Genomic DNA, 21,962 nt, shown 5'->3' with positions numbered 1-21,962 from the left:
GGACGGACATTGCATACCCCTGGCCCGAGTGCAACCCACATTTTTTAACATTAACATTTTAATATAACACTTTAGTTATTATGGCCTTTAGAAACGTTTTTTAGAGGAGATAGGGTAGTGCACAAAAGGCCCCTGTGGCGCGGCCTAGGCTTTTTTCCATAATGACATTTTTTTCCATAATGACATTTTTTTCCTTACATTACTTTTACTTTTATACTTTAAGTAGTTTTGAAACCAGTACTTTTTCACTTTTACTTGAGTAAAGGGCTTGAGTTGATACTTCAACTTTTACAAAAGTCTTTTTAAACCCTAGTATCTATACTTCTACTTGAGTAATGAATATGAATACTTTTGACACCACTGGTGGAGAACAAAAGGCACAGCACACCAACATCAAAACCTCATCCAAACTGTGAAATATGGTGGGGGCCGAGATAGCATGCAACCATTGAAACAATGTTAAAATTGTGATTTGTCAATATTAATACAATTGAATCGATATCACGTTTGCACCCTCCATTAATACTGAAAAAAAGAAATGTCAACGAATCACCATTAGTGTTTGCTTTAGTTGGACTCCTGACTCTTGTGTTTTAATGGCAAGTTTTCTTTGGCTGCTGAAGTAGTGTTTTAAAATACATCTTCTATGGCAAAGAAAACAAAGATTGAATGTTATCAAGTAGTTTAATTCTCATAGATATACCTAAATAATATTAAAGGGCCCATGGCATACAGAGGTTAGCATTTCTACTTTGTAGGTTTGAGCAAAAAACAGGTCATTGAAATTTGGCCCTTTTTATTATGTCATAAGGAGTGCATATTATAATAATACCGCCCCCTTAATGCGCACTATCCAATCACAGCACTGCCATTTAGTGCAGCGAGAAAGAGAGAGAAAAGAAGGACTTGACAGCATAATTGAGTTTCAATTACAACAAACCACCATCATTGTGATCAGTGTTTGCACTTCATCTGCTCATTTGCATTTTAAAGGACACACCCAAAACGACACATTTTTGCTCACACCTACAAATTAGCAATGCTAACCTCTGTATGCCATGGGCCCTTTAATGAAATACTGTTAAAGCTCACGTAACACACGCTGTTTCTGCATTTCTGATATCAATCTGGAGTACCTATAGAGTAGTATGACATCCTTTATATCTCTGAAGAGTCTTTAGTTTAATCAGATTTATAAAAGATATATTAGCTTTAACGAATCTTTCCGATAACGTACGAAAAAATGAAGGCTGGATGTCTTCTCCTTACATCCAAAAACACACTTCTTGTTGTGCCATTGTTGACTTTTGAAATTAAACAAAGCTGAGTGGCCTGATAAGCTGTTAGCAAGCTCTAGCGTCTCCCGCTGACTGACGGCTGGGCGGGGTTTTCCGGGGGAAGTTTTCCGGCGGAAGCCCATATAAAGAAGTGATACGTATCGAAAACCCCTGAAACGTCAGTTAGAACCGTAATCGAAAAAAAATAGCCAAAACTTGTACGAACCCTGGCGAAGTGCATTCGGCACAGAAATACTCTGAAACACGCCCAACTGCATTTTTGACACTTTGCCTACGTTTAGCATGAGGAAACAACTCTATAACTGTGTTAATAAGTCAGAATGCTTGAAATACCATTAAACCCCCCCTTTAAAGTTGTGCAAGAAATGAATATTACAATACTAGTTGGAAGCAGGATCAGGTTTGATATTTTGAGAATTATAAAAACACATTAAGAAGGTTAAACTACTGAATCTATCTCTGACATCATGAATCGGTCTATGAATCTCATCAATGGTGACGATCAACAAAAGAAAGCTTCATGGCAAGGCAAGGCAAAGTTTATTTGTATAGCACATTTCATACACAAAGGTCATTCAAAGTGCTTTACATAGAAATGAGAAAACAAAAATCAAAGATACATGAATTTGAAATATCAATTAAAAGAAAATAAATGTGATTTTAATAAAAACAGTTTAAATGTGTGAAAAAGAATAAAACAGGAATAAAAGTATAAAACAGTTAAAAATAAGAATAAAAACAAGATAAATAGAAAATAATTAAAATAGTGCATATATAATATAGTGCAATCAGTTTGGACGCAGCATAGTGCTCATTCAGTAAATGCATAGCTAAACAGATGTGTTTTGAGTCTGGATTTGAATGTGGCTACTGTTGGAGCACATCTGATCTCTTCTGGAAGCTGGTTCCAGCTGCGACTGGCATAATAGCTAAAAGCTGACTCTCCTTGCTTTGAGTGAACCCTTGGTATTTCTAGCTGATGTGATCCTAATGATCTGAGTGATCTGATAGGTTTGTATTCAATGAGCATATCAGCAATGTATTGAGGTCCTAGTCCAATGAGTGATTTATATACCATTAATAATACTTTAAAATCAATCCTAAATGTAACTGGTAGCCAGTGTAGCGACCTGAGGACTGGTGTGATATGTTCATATTTTCTGGTTCTGCTCAGAATCCTGGCAGCAGCGTTCTGAATGAGCTGGAGCTGTCTAATGGTCTTTTTGGGAAGGCCAGTGAGGAGGCCATTACAATAATCCACCCTGCTGGTGATGAAAGCATGCACAAGTTTCTCTAAGTCTTGTCTGGAAACAAAGCATCTAATTCTTGCGATATTTTTGAGATGATAGTATGCTGATTTAGTTATTGCTTTGACATGACTGCTGAAACTAAGGTCAGACTCCAGAATCACACCAAGATTCCTGACTTGATTTTTAGTTGTTTGACCCCTAGCGTCAAGGTATGCATTCACCTTGAGAACTTCATCTTTGTTTCCAAACGCAATGACTTCAGTTTTCTCTTTGTTTAACTGAAGAAAGTTTTGGCACATCCAACTGTTAACTTCATCAATGCATTTGCACAGGGAGTCAATGGGGCTATAGTCGTTAGGGGATAGAGCTAAGTAGATCTGGGTGTCGTCTGCATAACTGTGATAGGCAATTTTGTTCTCTCTCATTATTTGGCTTAGTGGGAGCATATACAGGTTGAACAGGAGTGGCGCAAGAATTGAGCCTTGCGGGACTCCGCATGTCATGGATGTCCACTCAGATTTATGGCCACCTATACTTACATAATAACCTCTCCCTTCTAAGTATGACTTGAACCATTTCAGGACCACCCCAGAAAGTCCGACCCAGTTTTCCAGCCTGTCCAGAAGTATGTTGTGATCGACAGTGTCAAAAGCAGCACTGAGGTCGAGTAGCACCAGCACTGATAGTTTGCCTGTGTCTGTGTTGAGGCGAATATCATTTATTATCTTAATGAGCGCTGTCTCTGTACTGTGGTGTGGTCTGAAACCAGATTGAAAAATGTCAAAGTAACCATTAGAAATTAAGAATTTGTTCAGCTGATTGAAAACAACTTTTTCAATGATCTTGCCTATGAAAGGAAGATTTGAGATTGGTCTGTAGTTGCTCAATACAGTGTTATCTAGGTTGCTCTTTTTCAGGAGGGGCTTAACAACTGCAGTTTTAAGGGACTTTGGAAAAGTCCCAGAGTGAAGTGATGAATTTACCACTTTTAGGAGATCTGCTTCTAAACAGTTAAAGACACTTTTGAAAAAAGATGTTGGGAGTGTGTCAAGGGCACAGGTTGATGTTTTAAGATGCTGTACTGTTTCTTCCAAAATTTTACCATCAACTGCTTCGAAATCAGACATCGTAACTACTTTCTGATGTTGTGGTCTGATTTGTCTGACCCCGGCGCAGCTCAAGGATGTGCTGATCACCTTTCTGATATTATTGATTTTCTCAGAGAAGAAGTTAGCAAACTCACTACATTTGCTGTCTGAGAGCATTTCACTTGGAATGTGATTTGGGGGGGTTGTTAGTCTCTCTATAGTAGCAAAAAGAGTGTGTGTGTTATTTATGTTTTTGTTTATAATATCTGAAAAGAAAGTCTGTCTAGCTTTGCCTAGTTCCACACTGAAAGCACGAAGGCTGTCTTTATAGATATTATAATGGACTACAAGTTTTGTCTTCCGCCACATGCGCTCAGCTTTTCTGCATTGTCTCTTCATATTCTGCACCTCTGTTGAGTTTCTCCAAGGTGATTTTTGCCTGCCATTCTTCTTCCTGACTTTTACAGGAGCAATATCATCGATTACACTCTTAACTTTCGAATTAAAGGAATCAAGGAGAAAATCAACAGAGTCTGCAGATATGCTTGGTGTTAAAGATATAGCCTTCATAAATAGCACACTGGTGTTCTCATTTAAGGATCTCTTTTTGACAGACACAGATCTAGTTGCAATAGTAGGAGAGATTAATATATCAAAGAAAATACAGAAATGATCAGACAGTGCTACATCCTTAATAACAACTGATGAAATGTTTACACCCTTACTGATAATTAAATCTAGAGTGTGTCCACGATTGTGTGTGGGTCCATGTACATGTTGAGTCAGATCAAAAGTATTTAAAACAGCTGTGACATCTTTTGTCATAATGCTTTCTGGCTTATCTATGTGAATGTTAAAATCTCCAGCAATAGCAAAACAGTCAAACTCTGAGGAAATCATTGATAACAGTTCTGTAAAGTCCTCAACAAATGCTGGAGAGTATTTTGGGGGCCTGTAAATAATGATCAGTAGAATGCGTGGGGTACCTTTCAACACAATACCTAGATGTTCAAAAGACGGGTAATTCCCAAATGACACTTGCTTACATTGATAGACATCTTTAAAAAGAGCAGCAAGACCTCCACCCCTCCTAGCAGCTCTGCAAAAACTCAAATAGGTAAAGTTAGGAGGGGCTGTTTCATTAAGGACTGTTGCACTGTAGCTTTCTTCTAGCCATGTTTCATTTAGAAACATAAAATCCAGGTTGTTTGTGGCTATTAAGTCGCTGACTAGAAGTGATTTGTTTTTAAGTGAACAGATATTTAAAAGTGCTAACTTAATAGTACAATTTTTTTCCCTAACAGAGATCTTAGTTTGACAAGTCACAGGCAGCAGATTAGATTGATTTGCCACACGATTTGATCTAGCCTTACACTTTCTATCATGTACTAAAACAGAAATAGAGAAAGATATAGGCACACTGAGTTCCTGCTTTTGTAAACATTTGATAAAAGTATTAGTATTCTCATAGCAGGAACCCGACACACATCACTGAGAGCCATTATCAGTTGTTTTTGGTTCACCTACAGCAGATGGAGGAGGGTGTGTGCCTTGGCGTTGTGTCAGAGACCGAAGAGCTCTCACAGGACGAGGAGGGGGAACTGGGCCCACTGGCTTTGGTGGTTTTGGGGCTTGCTGTTTTCTGGTTGAAATCTGTGGGCTTGCAGCAATAGAGTGGGATAGTTTAGTTCCAGCATAAACCAGTTCCTCCATTTTTCCGGAGAAGGTCAAAAGCGGGGATGCTGGAGAGAGGAATGACATATCTAGTGAGGAGTCCTGTTGTTCTGATGTGACCGGAGGCTGTGATATGTTGTCCTGGTTTCACTGGCTGTTTTCCAGAAAGTCGTCCTTGGGTGCTGAATCTTGGAGCCGTTCTAATCTGACACAGTCTGACTGTAGTAAGCTCTGTGGGCATGACTCAGCTGAGATTGTGTCCATGAGCAGTGGTTGTTGTGGCTGAGTGGTGTTATCTCTGTCCTTGTGGGATATGTCAACATCATGTCCATTCAGGTGCTGGAAAGAAGTCCTGTGGTCATTCATACTCTGTCCAGGTGTGTGTGTGCCATTCAGGTTGAGTGGATTGGCACACACTGCTGAAGGATGATGAAGGGAGAAATAGATGTTGTCCTTTAGAACTCTTGCACCCAGCCTGTTTGGGTGGATGCCATCCTGTTTAAATAGTTGTCTCTGACTCCAGAAAAGATTGAAGTTGTTGATAAAGTTCAATCCTTTTATGTTGCAGGTTTTTTGCAGCCATGTATTAAGTCCAAGCAAACGTGAAAACCTATTTGTTCCTCTTGCTGGAAGTGGTCCACTGATGAACGGCTGAGCTTTTACTGTTCTGAGTGTTTCAAAAAGTTTGTTGAAATCCCTCTTAAGGAGTTCAGATTGCTCTTTGTGAATATCATTCTTCCCTACATGAATGACAACTCGATTTACAGTCTTATGTTTCATCAAAATGTTCTTAAGTTCCCTGTTTACATCAGAAACGGTTGCTTGTGGAAGGCAGCACGTAGTTGAGTCTCTGTTGCTATAGTTTCTGATTATTGAGTCACCCAATATCAGAGTTCTGGGCTCGGATGCGCTCTGCGCTGAGTGCCGCTGTCTGCTCGATCTTGAGCGGCAGTTAGCATCAGTGTTAGCTGCTGGCTGATTTGATCGGTGTTTAGTCACATTTATCACATTTGGGGATTCCTCACTCATATTCATTAATACTTCAAATCTGTTCTCAAGATGTATAGGTGGTGGTAGAAAGTCAGTGTTTGCAATCCTTGTCCTAGCTGTATCTGGCGTAGAGGAAGCTATTGCGGCAAAATGTGATGCTCGTGACAGTCTGATTTCTTGAGTGATTTTGGGTCTTGCTCCCTGTTTGTACCATTGATTAGTGTGTTGATCATTAGATTTATGGGACTCACCGGCTGTTTGCTGATGACGAAGCTCTGTTGTGTGTTCCGTCTGGTTTGGTAGTCCTGTAAGTAACTTTGTTTCAAGAACAGCAATCCTTTGTAAAAGTCTGTGGCAGTTTGTGCAGCAAGTAGATTGTTGATGAGGCATTCCTTTTTCTTATCCTTTTCAATGAAGGCAGCTGTGTTTTTCCTTCTGGAATGTAAGCTGATGGCGGTGGGAGGCTAGACGGAGGAAAAAGTCCACTTTTTTGTAATCCTCCAGTCCCGAAAGTTTGTAAATTGACGTTGATGCCAAGCTTTGTTGTTTGAGCACTATGCTGATTTGCTGAAGTTAAAATTATAAGATAAAATATAAAAGCGATAGAGCAAAGCGCAGAGCAGTAAGCAAAAGCGTCCGAACAGTAGCAGAGCAGTAGCAGAGCACGCTGCAATACATGCTGGGTATCATCGTTGTACTAAACTAATTTATGACTCCCAGCATGCATTGCAGTTGATCGTTTTTCCTGAATTTGTTTGATGATTGTCACCATTGTTCAGATTTGTAGGATGAGGTATGATGTCTGAATGTGTCAGCATTTTTTTTGTTTGTCTTGTCACATTTTATTTACAAAACAAAACAATTATAATTGTCAAAAATAGATCAATGTAATTACGTAAAGCTGCTTAATTTTATATCATCTTGACATCTTCACAAAAAGCAACTTAAATTTGAAACACATCTTTCTTTACCAATGCACATGTGTTTCTACATAAACACATACAAACACAAAAGAAAAGAAAAAAAAAATAACTTAGTTAATGTCAAGAGTCAATGTCCCAACTAAAGCAAATACTGATCACAGTAATTGTGATTTGTTGAAATTTCAATATTTTTTTCAATATTAATGGAGGGTGCAAACCTGATATTGATTCAATGCAATTAACATTGACAAATCAACATTGTTTCAATGGTTGCATGCTATCTGGGGGGGGGGGCATCTTGGTTTGGGGCTGCTTTGCTGCCTCAGGCCCTGGACGGATTACTGTCATCGATGGAAAAATGAATTCCAAAGTTTATCAAGACATTTTGCAAGAAAAGACCATCTGTCCGCCAACTGAAGCTTAACAGAGGTTGGACGATGCAACAGGACAACGACCCAAAGCATAGAAGTAAATCAACGACAGAATTGCTTCAACAGAAGAAAATACACCTTCTGGAGTGGCTCAGTCAGAGTCCTGTGCCCGGTTCCATGAAAGTCCTTAAGGAGTTTCATGCAACCGGGCACTGACCTCAACCCGATTGAGGTGCTGTGGCATGACCTCAAGAGAGCGATTCACACCAGCCATCCCAAGAATATTGCTGAACTGAAACACTCTTGTAAAGAGGAATGGTCCAAAACTTCTCCTGACTGTTGTGCGGGTCTGATCTGCAACTATAAGAAATGTTTGGTTGAGGTTATTGCTGCCAAATGAGGGTGAACCAGTTATTAAACCCAAAGGTTCACATACTTTTTCCACATGAAACATGAAAACGTATAATATTTGTGTGGTCTTACTTTAAGCAGACTGTGTTTCTCTATTGTTGTGACTTAGATAAAGATCAGAACACATTTTATGACCAATTTATGAAGAAATCCAAGTAAGCCCAAAGGGTTCACATACTTTTTCTTTCAACTGTATATTGGTGTCATTGTTTTGTCTCAAGATGCAGACCAGTATTGTTTTTTGTAAGATTTGTTTGTAAAAACGACTTCCTAATGTCATAATATAACTAGGCCTAGTCCAGGATTAATCTAAACCCTGTCTAAACAAATAACCATTTCTTTTACATATTTTCTTAATCTAAAGAACCATAATATTTCACCTTAAATAACTATTGTTGACTTTATGGTTCACTGTAAAAAAATAATCCGTAAAAAAACGGATAATATCCTGGCAGAAAATTACTGGTACTTTTTTTCTGTGATGTTCACAGACATTTCTGTTTATTCAAAAACTGAACATTCTGTAGATTTATAGAACACTGTCCGTAGATTTGCAGAACATTGTCCGTAACCTTTAGGGACACTTCAATCTGCCTATGAAACGCAACAATGGTGACAATCAACAACAAAGCTTCATGCCGCAATCATGGCCGGATTATCATATGGGCAACTGGGGCAGTTGCCCCGGGGCCTCCGGCCACCAGGGGGCCCCCGACGACATGTCATGTAACGTGCATTTTTTTTTTTTTGCACAACGACATCAAATACAAAAAAACAACATTTTGTACAAAAAACATATTTTGATGTAATGTGCATTTATGCCACTAAAATAAATTAAAATGAGCAAGTCAACACTCCAATGTTTACACACTCACTGTATAAGCGTGAAATAGTGTGAATATTTTCTACCAGAAGACATGCCCTTTACGATTGGTACAATGGTAATGGAGGGCGGGTTTAATGTCAAATCTTTACAAAACCAGAAAAAAGAATGGATCAATGCAGCGAAAGCAAAAAAAGGAAAAAGACGCGAGAGGAGCAGCTCTTTTACAAAGTGAGCCTTCTATCGACAGCTTTTTTAAAAAGGAGGTTGCTAGTTGTTCGTTAGAGAAACCACCTGTTGTTAATGTTAGCAATGAGGCTGATTGTGAGACCTGTCCCGGTTGCGAGCCCGAGCCGCCGGTGAGTCTCACGCTACCACCTGGAGCAAGCAGTGCTACATGCGACACGGTCCCAGAGGTTAGTGCCACCAGCTCAAGTACAGTGTATTTAGGCTATTTGTCAAAATGATAGCTTATCTCCTAATTAAATATTATTAATTTATAACTCTTACACCTTGGCAACAGGTTTATTAATAGTTTAATAATTTACAGCAGGTACTTTTTACACAGTCCTTTTATTGAACCATTAACATTACCTTTAATATCTGTCTAAAACAAAACACTTGACTCCTGCACTTAGGGTAAAATGTTATCCTCTGTTAATGTTAATATTAGTGTAACAAACTAAACTAACATATATTCTGTGAGCTGATTTTTTTAGTTATTGAGTTTTTAGTTAACATTAAATAATTAAAACACACTTACGCTACAGTCTGTAAATCACAAGAGCGAGAATTTCCTAGCAAAGTTTGAAATTCCTTGAAACATTTTAGATTGAGGCTTTTTAGGTCTCTGGATCTTTTCAGAATTGAGAACAAACTTTATAACTATGCAAATGTTATCCAATCCATGCCAAACCGCTAAATAGACAACTATATAAAAAAAAGAAAACTTGAAATCGTATTTTTTACACTCTGAAACGTATACTGATTGTGATTGGATGAAAGTTGTCAGGGATCATTAAAGTATCTAGTGTCGTAATCAGCACTGCTGCTGTTGTGTTGCTGCTACATTACTGCGAGAGCATTTCTACTGCAGTCTTTTTTGTATGATTTCTCGAATCGCTCTCGTCGGATTTTGATGTTATCTGACGCTCGGTTCTTGTCGAACAAGCCTGTTGTATCAGTCACTGGTTAGATCAGCGTAGCAGTCAAAAAACGGGACAAAAAATCTGGCTCAAAATACGGGACATCCCGGTTTATACGGGACAGTTGGGAACCCTAGGAAGAGGGGTGGGAGGGGCCTATGATGCCTTTGTGCCCAGGGGCCCAGAATTTGTTAATCCGGCCCTGGCCGCAATGCATGCTGGGTACCAGGATTGTAGAAAGCTCTTTCTTAACATTAACTCTCACCATTGTTGAGATTTGTATCCAAAGTGTTGATGTCTCTGAAGCAAAATCCTCAGCTGACACATTTGCAGCAATCCTATTCAATACAGTTTGTTTTAGAGCTGTCACTCTTATACATTTCAGTTTGTATTTTTATTTTATAATTTCATATTTAAAGGGGATATATTATGAAAAACTGACTTTTTTCCATGTTTGACTGCTAAAATTGTGTCCCCAGTGCTTCTATCACCCTAGAAAATGTGAAAAAGATGAACCCAGTAACTTAGTTTTTGTAAACCATTCTCTGCAAGCATGTGAAAAAATAGGTCATTGTAATTTGGCTACTATTGTGATGTCAGAATAAGGTAATACCGCCCCCTTTATCTGCACTATCCAACCACAGCACAGCCATTTAGCACGGAGAGAAAGAGAGAGAGAGAGAGAAAATAATTCACAGCACAATTGAGTTTCAATTGTAACAAACCACCATCATTGTGATCAGTGTTTGCACTTCAGCCGCTTATTTGCATTTTAAATGACACAGCCAAAACGGCACACTTTTGCTCAGACCTAGATGAAGACTTAGGCTGCGTCCGAAAACTCTAAATTGCTGCCTTCTGAGGCAGCTTTCCAAGGCAGCAAGGCATCAAGGCAAGTCCGAATTCAATGTTTGGTATACTTCCTGTCTCCTGAGATACCTATGCGTGGACGTACATTAAGAATGTGATTGGTCGAGTCCGGTCAAGTTCGAAAAAATAAAATTGCGGCCAAGGACGCGACTGGACCACCAATTTAGTGTAAATAAAGGTATATTTTCACTTTTTACACCTTTTAATTGCATTTCTAGCGATAAATTAGTATTGTAGTTTTCAAATATGTGATTAGTTATCACAAAGGCGCTCTCTGTTTAAATTTCAAACACGCTGCCTTAGAAGTGTGTCCGAAAGTCTTTCTCTGAGCTACCTTCATGCCTCCGAAGTCATTTCCTTATGAGGCAGCGAGGCAACGAGTCACTGCCTTGAGTTTTCGGACGCAGCATTAGTTTACATCATGGGCGGCGCTAGACATGGGCTAGCGGGGCTTGAGCCCCGATTGTTATAATATGCGCGCGTCACTAATTTTAATCTTTTAAAATATTTTACAGCCGAACTGTAAATCTCTCGTCAAGAACTGTCAACTTGCTTGTTTGACTATTTATGCACTGTAACGAATTGCTGTAAAAATTACAGCATTATTTTACAGCAGCGGGCTATTTTTCTAATAATACAGAAAATTGCTGTAAACTGCAATGCATTGTGGGGCCGCGTGGCGGTTTAACCCAATATACAGAGTATTGCTGTAAATTTCAAATTTTCAGAATGCATTGTGGGATCTTCAATGGTCGAGATTCGTAAAGCGCCAACAGGAGTGATTCACAGCTGAGGTAAGTTACTCATGTATTTGTTTTTAATATTTGGTAAGTGCAGTAGTATATGAAAGTATCTAACAGTTATATTAGTGGTTCATTTTGGAAACGCCCATGTTGTCGCATCCGTTCTCCGTTCGCGGGTTTTGAAAAGCACAGTCGCGGTAGTATTTCACACATACCCCGACGCTAAATATAGCTGCTACGGACGAAAACTGGCTTTCTACTTTAAGTTACATTCGGTGACAAAAATTAGGATTTACAGGAACTCCTTCGTCGGCGGGACGTGAATGAGACGCGGGGTTTTAGCCACGCGGTCGTTGTAGTATTTCACACATATACCGCCTTAACTGGGTTCCTACGTTAAGAATTACATGCTTCAGTGAGAAAGTTGAGGAACAAAGTCGTCCGCGGGACACGAATGAGACGTGCAATGGGCTTCATCTGCATCGCGGTTTTGGTAGGATTTCACACATTTCCCTGCACAATAGCAGCTATGAACCAAAAACTCTGGGATTAAATATTTCAGCGACCTTTAGGATTTACGTGGATTTCGTGTTGATCAGCACACTTGATGTTTTTGGTGTTTGTGGTATGGTTTAAATTTGCACCCATCTGTTAACACATGCGATTGAACGAAAACGCGTTCCTAAACAGTTACATAAACACACACAATGCGCTTTAACCCGGTAACGTTAGCTTTAAATTACTTCAGGATAATTACGTTTGATTAATAATGTTTTTTCCTTATTTCATAATCCTTTTATATATACACATGTGTACAGTACAGTGCTTAATTTGTAAATATCTTTACAGTGGGGTGAGCAATTGGACAGGCAGGTGGAGAGGTAAGAGCAAATCCTAATATACATTTAAAGTTATATATTCTATTTACAGAGAGTTGTTTATTTGTGTTTCAGTCTGGGGATTTCTTTAATCTGACATCCCTAGGGACTTACATTTCAATATAATTAATATATTTTAAGGTATACACTGTGTAATTTGCTTATTGTTTGTTTGTAACGCCTCTTGTTAACTTATTTGGCTTAAAATAAAAGAGGTAATTTACCCTAACATTAAAATATGGTTTAAATGTAAAAAGATAAATAGTAAAGATAAAGTATACACTGTAAAAAAAGTCCGTAAAAATTTCAATGTTATTGCAGCTGGGTTGCCGATAATTTACCGTAGATTTACATTTATGTTATTTACTGGCAAGAGTTTGTTCAAAGTTAAATAAATTTTAAATATTAACAAGTCTTTATCTTTACAGAATAAAACTATACAATAACAGCCTCATGCAAAGCATTCTGGGAACCAGAAATCATCATCAACCTTTTTCTGTTTTTTGCTTCAGATTTTGTTTCCCAGAATGTTTTGCTTGATGCTGTTTTTTAGTTTTACTCTGTAAAGACAAAGACTTGTAAATGTTTAATGTTCATTTAACTTTGAACAAAATGTTGCCGGTAAATAACATAAATTTAAATCTACGGTAAATTACCGGCAACTCAGCTGCAATTTCTACGGATTTTTTTTTACAGTGTAGATAAAGAGTACAGTTAAAAATAACTGTTGTTACATGTATTTGTTTTAGGAGACACTGGATGTATTCAGCCCAGCTTCTTGTCTGACTTTGGCACTCTGTTCACAGCATATCATCTTCATTCAAAGGTACAGTAGCTATTAAATCTTCAGCACATTACATATGTCACCCTGTCTATGAAATTCATTCTAAAGTCTTATAATTATGATATTTGGAGCATCAAATTTTGAATTCAATCACTGATTTTACATTGATTTCAATCTTTCACACAAACTAAGTCAATATTAAAGGAATACTTAATTTTCTTTAAAAATCCAGATAATTTACTCACCTCTATGTCATCCAAAACGTTGAGTACTTTCTTTGTTCAGTCGAGAAAAACTTATGTTTTTTGAGGAAAACATTCCAGGATTTTTCTCATTAGAATACTTTATTGGACCCCAACACTTAACAGTTTTAGTGCAGTTTAAAATTGCAGTTTCAAAGGGCTCTAAATGATCCCAAACGAGGCATAAGGGTCTTATCTAGCAAAACGATTGTCATTTTTGGCAAGAAAAATAAAAAAGGCGCACTTTTAAACCACAACTCCACGTCTTCCACCGGCCGTGTGACGCACCAGCGCAACCTTGCGTAATTGCGTAAGCACATCGAAAGGTACACAATTTGCGTAACATTTTAAACAATAAACTGACACAAAGACATTAATTAGTATCATTCCACATACAACGTCGGAACAGTCCTCTTTCTCCACACTTGTAAACACTGGGGCGGTAGTTTCTCATATGTCATCTGTGACTTTTTGACGTCATAACGCATTACGTGAGGTCACGCTGGCACGCCACACGGCTCTCTGCGTGTAGAAATGACAATCATTTCACTAGATAAGACCCTTATGCTTTGTTTGGGATCGTTTAGAGACATTTTAAACTGCAATTTTAAACTGCACTGAAACTGTAAAGTGTTGGGGTCCAATAAAGTCCATTAAAATGAAAAATATCCTGTTTTTTTTTTCTTAAAAACTTAATTTTTTCTTGACTGAACAAAGAAAGACATCAACGTTTTGGATGACATGGGGGTGAGTAAATTATCTCGATTTTTTTTTTTTTAAAGAAAATAGAGTAATCCTTTAAATATATCAAGATTATATTTTCACAGAATGTTCTTTACATTATGTAGGATGATTTTATAAACTGTAAATCACATTTAGCTTTAGCTGGGTTGTCAAACGTTAATCACATTTAGTAGATATGATATATCTGAACTTGAATTATATGTAAGATCTAAATTAGGTTAGTAAATTAGTGGGGCATTTAAAACGTTGTGGGAGTTGGGTCCTAAGGACTGGAGTTTAGAAACAATGCTTTAACATATTGACTCATTTTAAAAACAATTACATGCCTCAAAAACTGAAACTAATCCGAATTATATTTATTTTCTGACTATTTAAGCGCTCTCTATCTGGAGAGAGGAACAAAGAAGTCAGGAGGAAAAGTAAACACCAGGCCAAATGGTACAGAAGAAACAGGTTGCAGTGAACCTACATGTTGCTACTCTTCTTTGCAAAGTGATGGATTTGCAGTGGAGTTTCTACAATGTAAGAAGTACATACACATCCCAGCCAGCAGTGCTTGGTGGGGCAAATGAAGGCCTCATATGGGCTTGCAATATGAGCCCCAAGCTGGTCTTGCACCAGGGCCCGGTTTTTCAAAAGTAATCCACTAGGATTTTGGATAATGGATTGGATCAAATCTTGAAAATGGGTTTTTCAAAGGAAAAAACGGATTACATAATCGGATTAGATCACGTAATCCAATCTTGGTTTTGATCCAGATCAAACCTTTAGTTTGGGTTTTTCAGAACTTTTTTGTAGCATTTGGATCACTTTGATCCAAAAAATCTGGATTAAACTGATCCCATCAGAAGGGTGGATTCAGCGTGGATTTCATTGCCAAAATGTAATTAAAACTTAAAAAATGTATCAAATAATACTATTTGGATCATGCAGTATCTTACAAGATATCCTATTTATTCATAAGGTTTTCATTTTATTTGTTCATCCAGTGATTAGGTAGGCTTTAACGTATTCAGCATTTCAGTATAGGCCTACAGCAAAGTAGAAAGAGTTTGGCCCCATAAAATAATCCACAAACAGCTGTCAAAATTGACCAAAAACAATACATTTTATTCTGTCACTAATTGATATATATATATATATATATATATATATATATATATATATATATATATATATATATATATATATATATATATATTCAGTGTTTGTGTTGTAGGTCTCAGATGAGCGGACTGCTGGTAGAGGATGGTGTGTGGTTGTTCTTGTTTTTATAATTTTTTTAAGTGTGTGTTTTTATTTCAAATAAAAATAAATTTATATTGACCCAACACTGGCTATTCTACTTATTGCTCTTTAAATATATATAGTTCTACATTGTGATTTCCTATCCTGTTTGAGCACTAGTTATCCAGATTTGGTGATCCTGAAAAGTTCCTATCCGGATCAGATTGATCCAATCCGATGTTGCTTTGAAAAACTGGCTCAAAAGTAAGCTGGATTACGTGATCACGGATCGCAAAAAAAAAGATTACTAAATCCGGATCAATTTTATCCAGATTAAACCTTTTGGAAAAACCGGGCCCAGGGTTTCATGCTGGCCCCATCTGACTTAGCCCACATGAACCTTCTGTAGAAACTAAAGCCAATGTGGACTAAACCAAAGTCAAGTATGGGTGTGGTTGGGTTGAAGAAGTGATGAAGTTAATTAGATAATGAAGAGATGGACAAAGTGATGATTGCTTACCATTAATGATAAACACCTGCTGTTAATAAACAGAATCACTAAAGAAAGATGAACAAGAAGAGAATAAAGACAAAAGACCAGCAGAACCACAACAACTACAAAAAATAAATAAACATTTCTTGGTGGAGCTAATGTAGACTGCAAAATCCCCAGTGTTAAATTAACATTAACACTGCTTAATGTTTATATAGATCCATACTATGGAGTGTTAAAAAAGTAACACTTGAAGCATTTTACATCTTACATCTTACTTGCAGAGTTATTTATTAACTTAGGTTTGGATGTTTCATTTGGAGTCACCATTGTTGTGATCATTGGTTGTTTTAGTTGGACTCTTGACTCTTTGTTTATTCTGCCTGCTATAACTTTGTGTGTTATATTTGTTATGGTAAAGAAGAGACTATGTTGCAATTCTGTTATTGTGGTTGATACGTAATGTTGAACATCTAGAAAATGTATTTATTCATTTGGTGTTTGCTCATTTAGCAGATGTATTGGTCTCTCTCAGTAATGTGATGCTACAGTATGATATCTGGCGCTCTCAAAGCGGTTTGTGATTCTTAAGATTTTGAAACAATGTGTACTTAGATTAACCATGCTGTAACTTAAACACACGAACATCAAGTCTCACAGTATGAATCTCAACAATGGTGACAAAGAAAAATGCCAAAATGTTCATGATTTTTTTTCATGCCGCAGTGCATTCTGGGAGTTCTGGATAAGATTTGTTGATACCCAGAATGCATTGCAGCATGAAGCTTTTCATTTTATGGTCACCATTATTGCGATCCATACTCAGATTCTTTATATTTGGGTGTCTAAATTGGACAACAGTTAATTTTGAACTGTACAGTATTTCAACTTTTAAATGATAAACTGATATGAGAGTGCCAGATGTCACACTTCAGTATCACATTACTGACAGAAAAAAATATTTTTGGTAAGCAAACTAAAATAGCATATCAGTTTTATTACATGACAATCAACACTATATCCTAACCACCACCACCGCTGCCGCCATAGAACCACACTGGACACTTTTGTTTCTTTTGTTGCCATAACAAACAGGTTTTAAACACACCAAGTTACAGCAACCAGAAAACGACAAATCAAAAACAGAGTAAAAAGTCCAACTTAAACTACCACTGATCACAATAATGGTGACTTTTAATGAAACAGCCAACATCTAGACCTAAGTTAATAAATAACTCTACAAGTAAGATGAAAATGCCTCAGTGTTACTTTTTTTAACACCCTGTAATGTGGATCTAAACACTGAGCAGCATTAATTTAACACTGGGGATTTTGCAGTCTACATTAGCTCCACCAAGAAATGTTTATTTATTTTTTGTAATTGTTGTGGTTCTGCTGGTGTTTTGTCTTTGTTCTCTTTGTTCATCTTTCTTTGGTGATTCTGTTTGTTGGCAGCGGGTGTTTGTCATTGGTGGTCGGTCATCGCTTCGTTCGTCTCTTCGTTGTCTAGTTGACTTCATCACTTCTTAGACCCAACCACACCCGTGCTTGACTTTGGTTTGGTCTACATTGGCTTTAGTTTCTACAAAAGGTTCATGTGGGCTAAGTCAGATGGGGCCAGCATGAAACCCGGGTGCAAGACCAGCTTGGGGCCCATATTGCAAGCCCATATGGGGCCTACATTTGCCCCACCAAGCACTGCTGGCTGGGATACAAAGATCTCTTTTTTTCTTTTATTATTCTCTATCTGTAGCTATCATCCCTCAATCTGTATCTGACTGTATTTAATCTATCATCACTCTATGGGGCTGTTTACACTTGGTATTAAGATATGTTTTTATCGATCGAATCACAAGTAGACGAGAGAGACACATCACGTTTACACCTGGTATTTAAATTCTTCTCTTTTGTCCACTTTTGAGCGCTTCTGTCATCTATACTTTGAGGGGGTGGTCTGTGAGACTGTGGGCGAGTCTCTCTGTTAAACACGAGCTGGAGTAATGAGAAGTTTATATGGACGTGAACTAATATTATGTCGGAGTCCGCTGTGCTTGTGTTGTAAGTAAACATGCTGCACAGTGTTTTGTACAGTGGCGGCAGTGGCTCAGTGGCTCAGTGGTTCATGTAGGTTGTCTACAAACCGGAAGATTGGTGGTTTAATCCCCAACTCCACCTGACCAGGTGTCAAGGTGTCTTTGAGCAGGACATCTAACCCCAGCTGCTCCCGATGAGCTGGCTGGCGCCTTGCATGGCTGACACCGCCATCGGTGTATGAATGAATGGGTGAATGGGTGAATGTGAGGCTAATTGTAAAGCGCTTTGGATGGCCATAGGTCTGTTAAAAAAGTGCTATATAAATGCAGTCCATTTACCATTTTTACCAATATGTCACAGGTCGGAGCGGACCACAGGTGTCGTGAGTCACGCCCCTTTCTAGTTTCCACCTCGAGGAGGTCTCAAGAGTACCCCAATGACCAGACACACAGAGAGCGTAAGTATAATTAAAACAAAACTTTATTTAAATTACTTAAAATTATAGGGGAGGGGAAAGGGGAAAGCTAAAATCCAACTAGCAGGCACAGTTCCGAGTCTCCTGGACTCTATCGCAAGCAAATCTCCGGTGGGTCCTTCTTTTGCTTATCTCCTTCACGTATAGTAACACCTCATATACTGTAGCTTCACGGTTACTTCGGGTAACGTACAACTCACTCCACTGACTCTTAGCGTTAGGCAGAAGGTTAGTAATTTGCATATGACTGGGGCTTTACAGTTACTTCAGGTAACATACAACTCGATCGGCTGGCTCTTAGCTTTAGGCAGAAAGGTAAGTAATTTCCAGGCGACTGGGGCTTTACAGTTACTTCAGGTATCGTGCAACTCGATCTGCCGGCTCTTAGCTTTAGGCAGAAAGGTAAGTAATTTACAGGTGACTGGGGCTTTACTTTTTCTCCTCTATGACTTCTCAACAACAGGCGGGTGCTCCACCTATGTAATTCTTTCTTGGCGGTGGACTTTTGGCAAGTAGATGGTGAAACAGTAAGTAAATGGAGCTTACAGACCTTAAACAGCAAGAGCGTCTTGGCACTGGCCTATGTTGAGGCTCCAATGGACAACGGTTGAGCTGGGAACTGCTGTGCTGAGCCGAACGCTTCCCTCTCCTCTACTCCAGCAGACGGCACAGAGATCTAGACAGGGGCGAACCTTTGTAGGGGCTCCACAACAGGTAATGTTATCCACACAGCTAACTTTCCTCTTTCAGCAGCCAAGCCTCCTCCTTGCATATATATATGCTTTCCACTTTTTTCACACCGGCACAAACACAGCATAACACTGCAAGGTTTCAAGTGTACACACTCACGGCAAGGACAAGGACTCACCCACTGCACCACACACACTCTAAGCGAAATAGGGTCACAACCACGGCTGACTAGGACTCGTCCTGAGATTCGTTGGCCGCTGATTGCAATGGAGGGTTGAACTGTGACCGCCGCGACCCCTTGCGTCTTCCTGTACTTGTGATCCCTGGCTCACCCACAACTCCTTTCCACAGTGGGGCCTCTCACCTGTATGCTAAAACTCACAACACTCTCTGGATGGTTTACTCTCCAATATGATGTAATTTACAAATGTTCAGAGGTACTCACAAACGGTGATAACACTCTTCCTTTGTCTCCTTCCAGATGCCGGATACTCTTCACACCATCGGTTATCAATCGCTGGCGGTCTCCCTCGGCGGCACTACCGGTAAGTATTCCTATTGCTGTTACTCAGAGTATGTTCTTGTTTTGCATGTGTTGTTTCACAGATCGCCATTTAAATGTGATATACTCAGCCCAATCACCAGTGTCCTTAACTCCGTCTTCACCCAGTCAATAGTATCCGCCGCCTTCACAACGCTGACTTCACCCAGACACTAAACTCCTCTCACCAGATCGGCTAGAATAAACTGCACCATTTGCCACTTCTGAGGCTCTTTATATACTCCTCCTCTTCTCCCCATTGTCCAGTCAATAATCGCCACACTCACTTAACACACCTGTGCCTGAGGAAGCCTGAATTTCCCGGAAGTGCCGGTGTTTGTGTTTTACGGTCCGGGCGCAACCAATTTCCACCAACTTTAGCTCCGCCCCAAAAAGTCACTCTGTGACAAATATTTTACAGCTTTTTCTAGTGTAGTGTTCTCTAGTCTAGTAATGTAAATTTACATGTGAATAAATGTGTTCAAATGTCTCCGCCCATTTATCTAATCTGAGGTACTGAACACAATATTTTACATCTTTTCTGACATCTGGCGCGAACACACGGTGTACAGTGCTATTTTTAGCCTTTCATTGATAAAACTAAAGTGGCTGATCTCCGCGTAGTTTAATTTTGCAAGCGTGTAAAAGTGGCGCAATCTTATTTCGTCAATTGCGCTGAAATATCAGAGAAAGATCTAACATGTACAAAACACTGTGCAGTATGTTTACTTACAACACAAGCAGCTGACTCTGACATAATACTAGTTCACGTCCATATAAACTCATCATTACTCCCGCTCGTGTTTAACAGAGAGACTTGCCCACAGTCTCACAGACCACCCCCTCAAACTATGCAGGACAGAAGCGGTCAAAAGTGAACAAAAGATACGAATTTAAATACCAGGTCTAAACGTGATGTGTCTCTCTCGTCCACTTTTGATCCGATCGACAAAAACACCTCTTAATAAGTGTAAACAGCCCCTGACATCGCTCTGTTTCTGACTGTATCTATAATCCCTCTATCTGTATCTGACTGTATTTGTTATGCATCTGTCTTTAACTGTATAAATTACGTTTTGTAATATCTAATATATTGTCCTTCTATTTTTGCTTAGCCACCTTTCGCAACCCGTGATGGAACACAGTCTGGAGCCGAATTGTTCTCCTTGACCAGAAGTTTATTGGAATCGCTTGGGATCATTTGGACATACTGGACTGTTCCTGCAGTGGTGACAGTTAATCTGTTTTTTATGTAACAATTATACAACTTCATTTCATTTCGTCATCCACGAAAATTATTTGTGAGTCCTATTGGATTTGATTCCTATCAACAGTGAAGGTAAAGACCCATTGTTCCACACTCTTTTATAGCATTATCAAGCTATGCCATTGTTGTTGTCATCGTTGTTTAGTAACCTCTAGCTAAATATATTTAATATTGTGCCTTTAAAGTTATGCAGTTTTTTAGATATTCCTCTTTCTGTGTGAAGGGCCACACAGTGTACATGTTTTAATTACTTTAAAAATATTTAATTTCATGTCCATTAAAAAAAACATTCAAAATATATGTTTTGACATTTTCCATGCAAATGTAAAAGTTATATATTAAATTTAAATAAATTTTGAACTGTTTTTAAAGCTTGTGTTATTTTTTAATTTTGTGAAATAATAGGTGAATTAAGTTATGTACAACATGTTATGCAGTTACATAAAGTGTAAAGTTTGCCTTAAATGTATTTCAGTGGCCAGTTTTAATCATTAGAATACTATACTGCATTTACATACTAAATTATAAGTAATTTACTGTAAAAAATACAGCATTAGTTTAAAAATACAGTTTTTTACAGTAATCAAAAATGCAGGCAAAGTCTGTAAATTAAATTACAGCATTTTTGTAAAAAATACAGTTTTTTTACAGTAATCAGAAAATACAGGGAAAGTCTGTAAATTAAAATTACAGTGACACTACTGTAAAAATTACAGTAACGGGCTGGCAACCCTGCTGCCAGTATTTTACTGTAAAATTTACAGATAATTTTTTACAGTGTGTAAACGGATAAAAACGCGTGTTATAGACCTTTCTTTTCCCTTACAAAGCGCGTGAGAGGTAGCGCGTCTTTCGTTGCTATGTACGCAACCATGAGCGCGCTCTCCGTGACGGCAGGTAAACTAAATGCGTGATCGGATTGCTCATATGCACCACACGTCAATCATATCATTGCCACCATGCAATCAGTTAATCTTGTCGGAACTTTGGAGTTTTCGTCT

The 21,962-nt window shown here is 38.4% G+C and overlaps 1 long non-coding RNA gene across 1 annotated transcript; it reads left to right on the top strand.

Annotated features, from left to right (window-relative positions):
* Window positions 1–13,211: 13,211 nt before the first annotated feature.
* On the top strand, window positions 13,212–21,715 carry LOC141350870 (uncharacterized). Its single transcript, XR_012358978.1, has 3 exons — window positions 13,212–13,290; window positions 14,611–14,756; window positions 20,810–21,715. It is a non-coding gene; the product is annotated as an uncharacterized lncRNA (long non-coding RNA).
* The last annotated feature ends 247 nt before the right edge of the window (window positions 21,716–21,962 follow it).

Source organism: Misgurnus anguillicaudatus, chromosome 19 (assembly GCF_027580225.2).
Source record: "Misgurnus anguillicaudatus chromosome 19, ASM2758022v2, whole genome shotgun sequence".
Lineage (NCBI taxonomy): Eukaryota > Metazoa > Chordata > Actinopteri > Cypriniformes > Cobitidae > Misgurnus > Misgurnus anguillicaudatus.
Note: the sequence above shows the minus strand (reverse complement) of the source record. Positions and strands in the feature narration are given on the sequence as shown.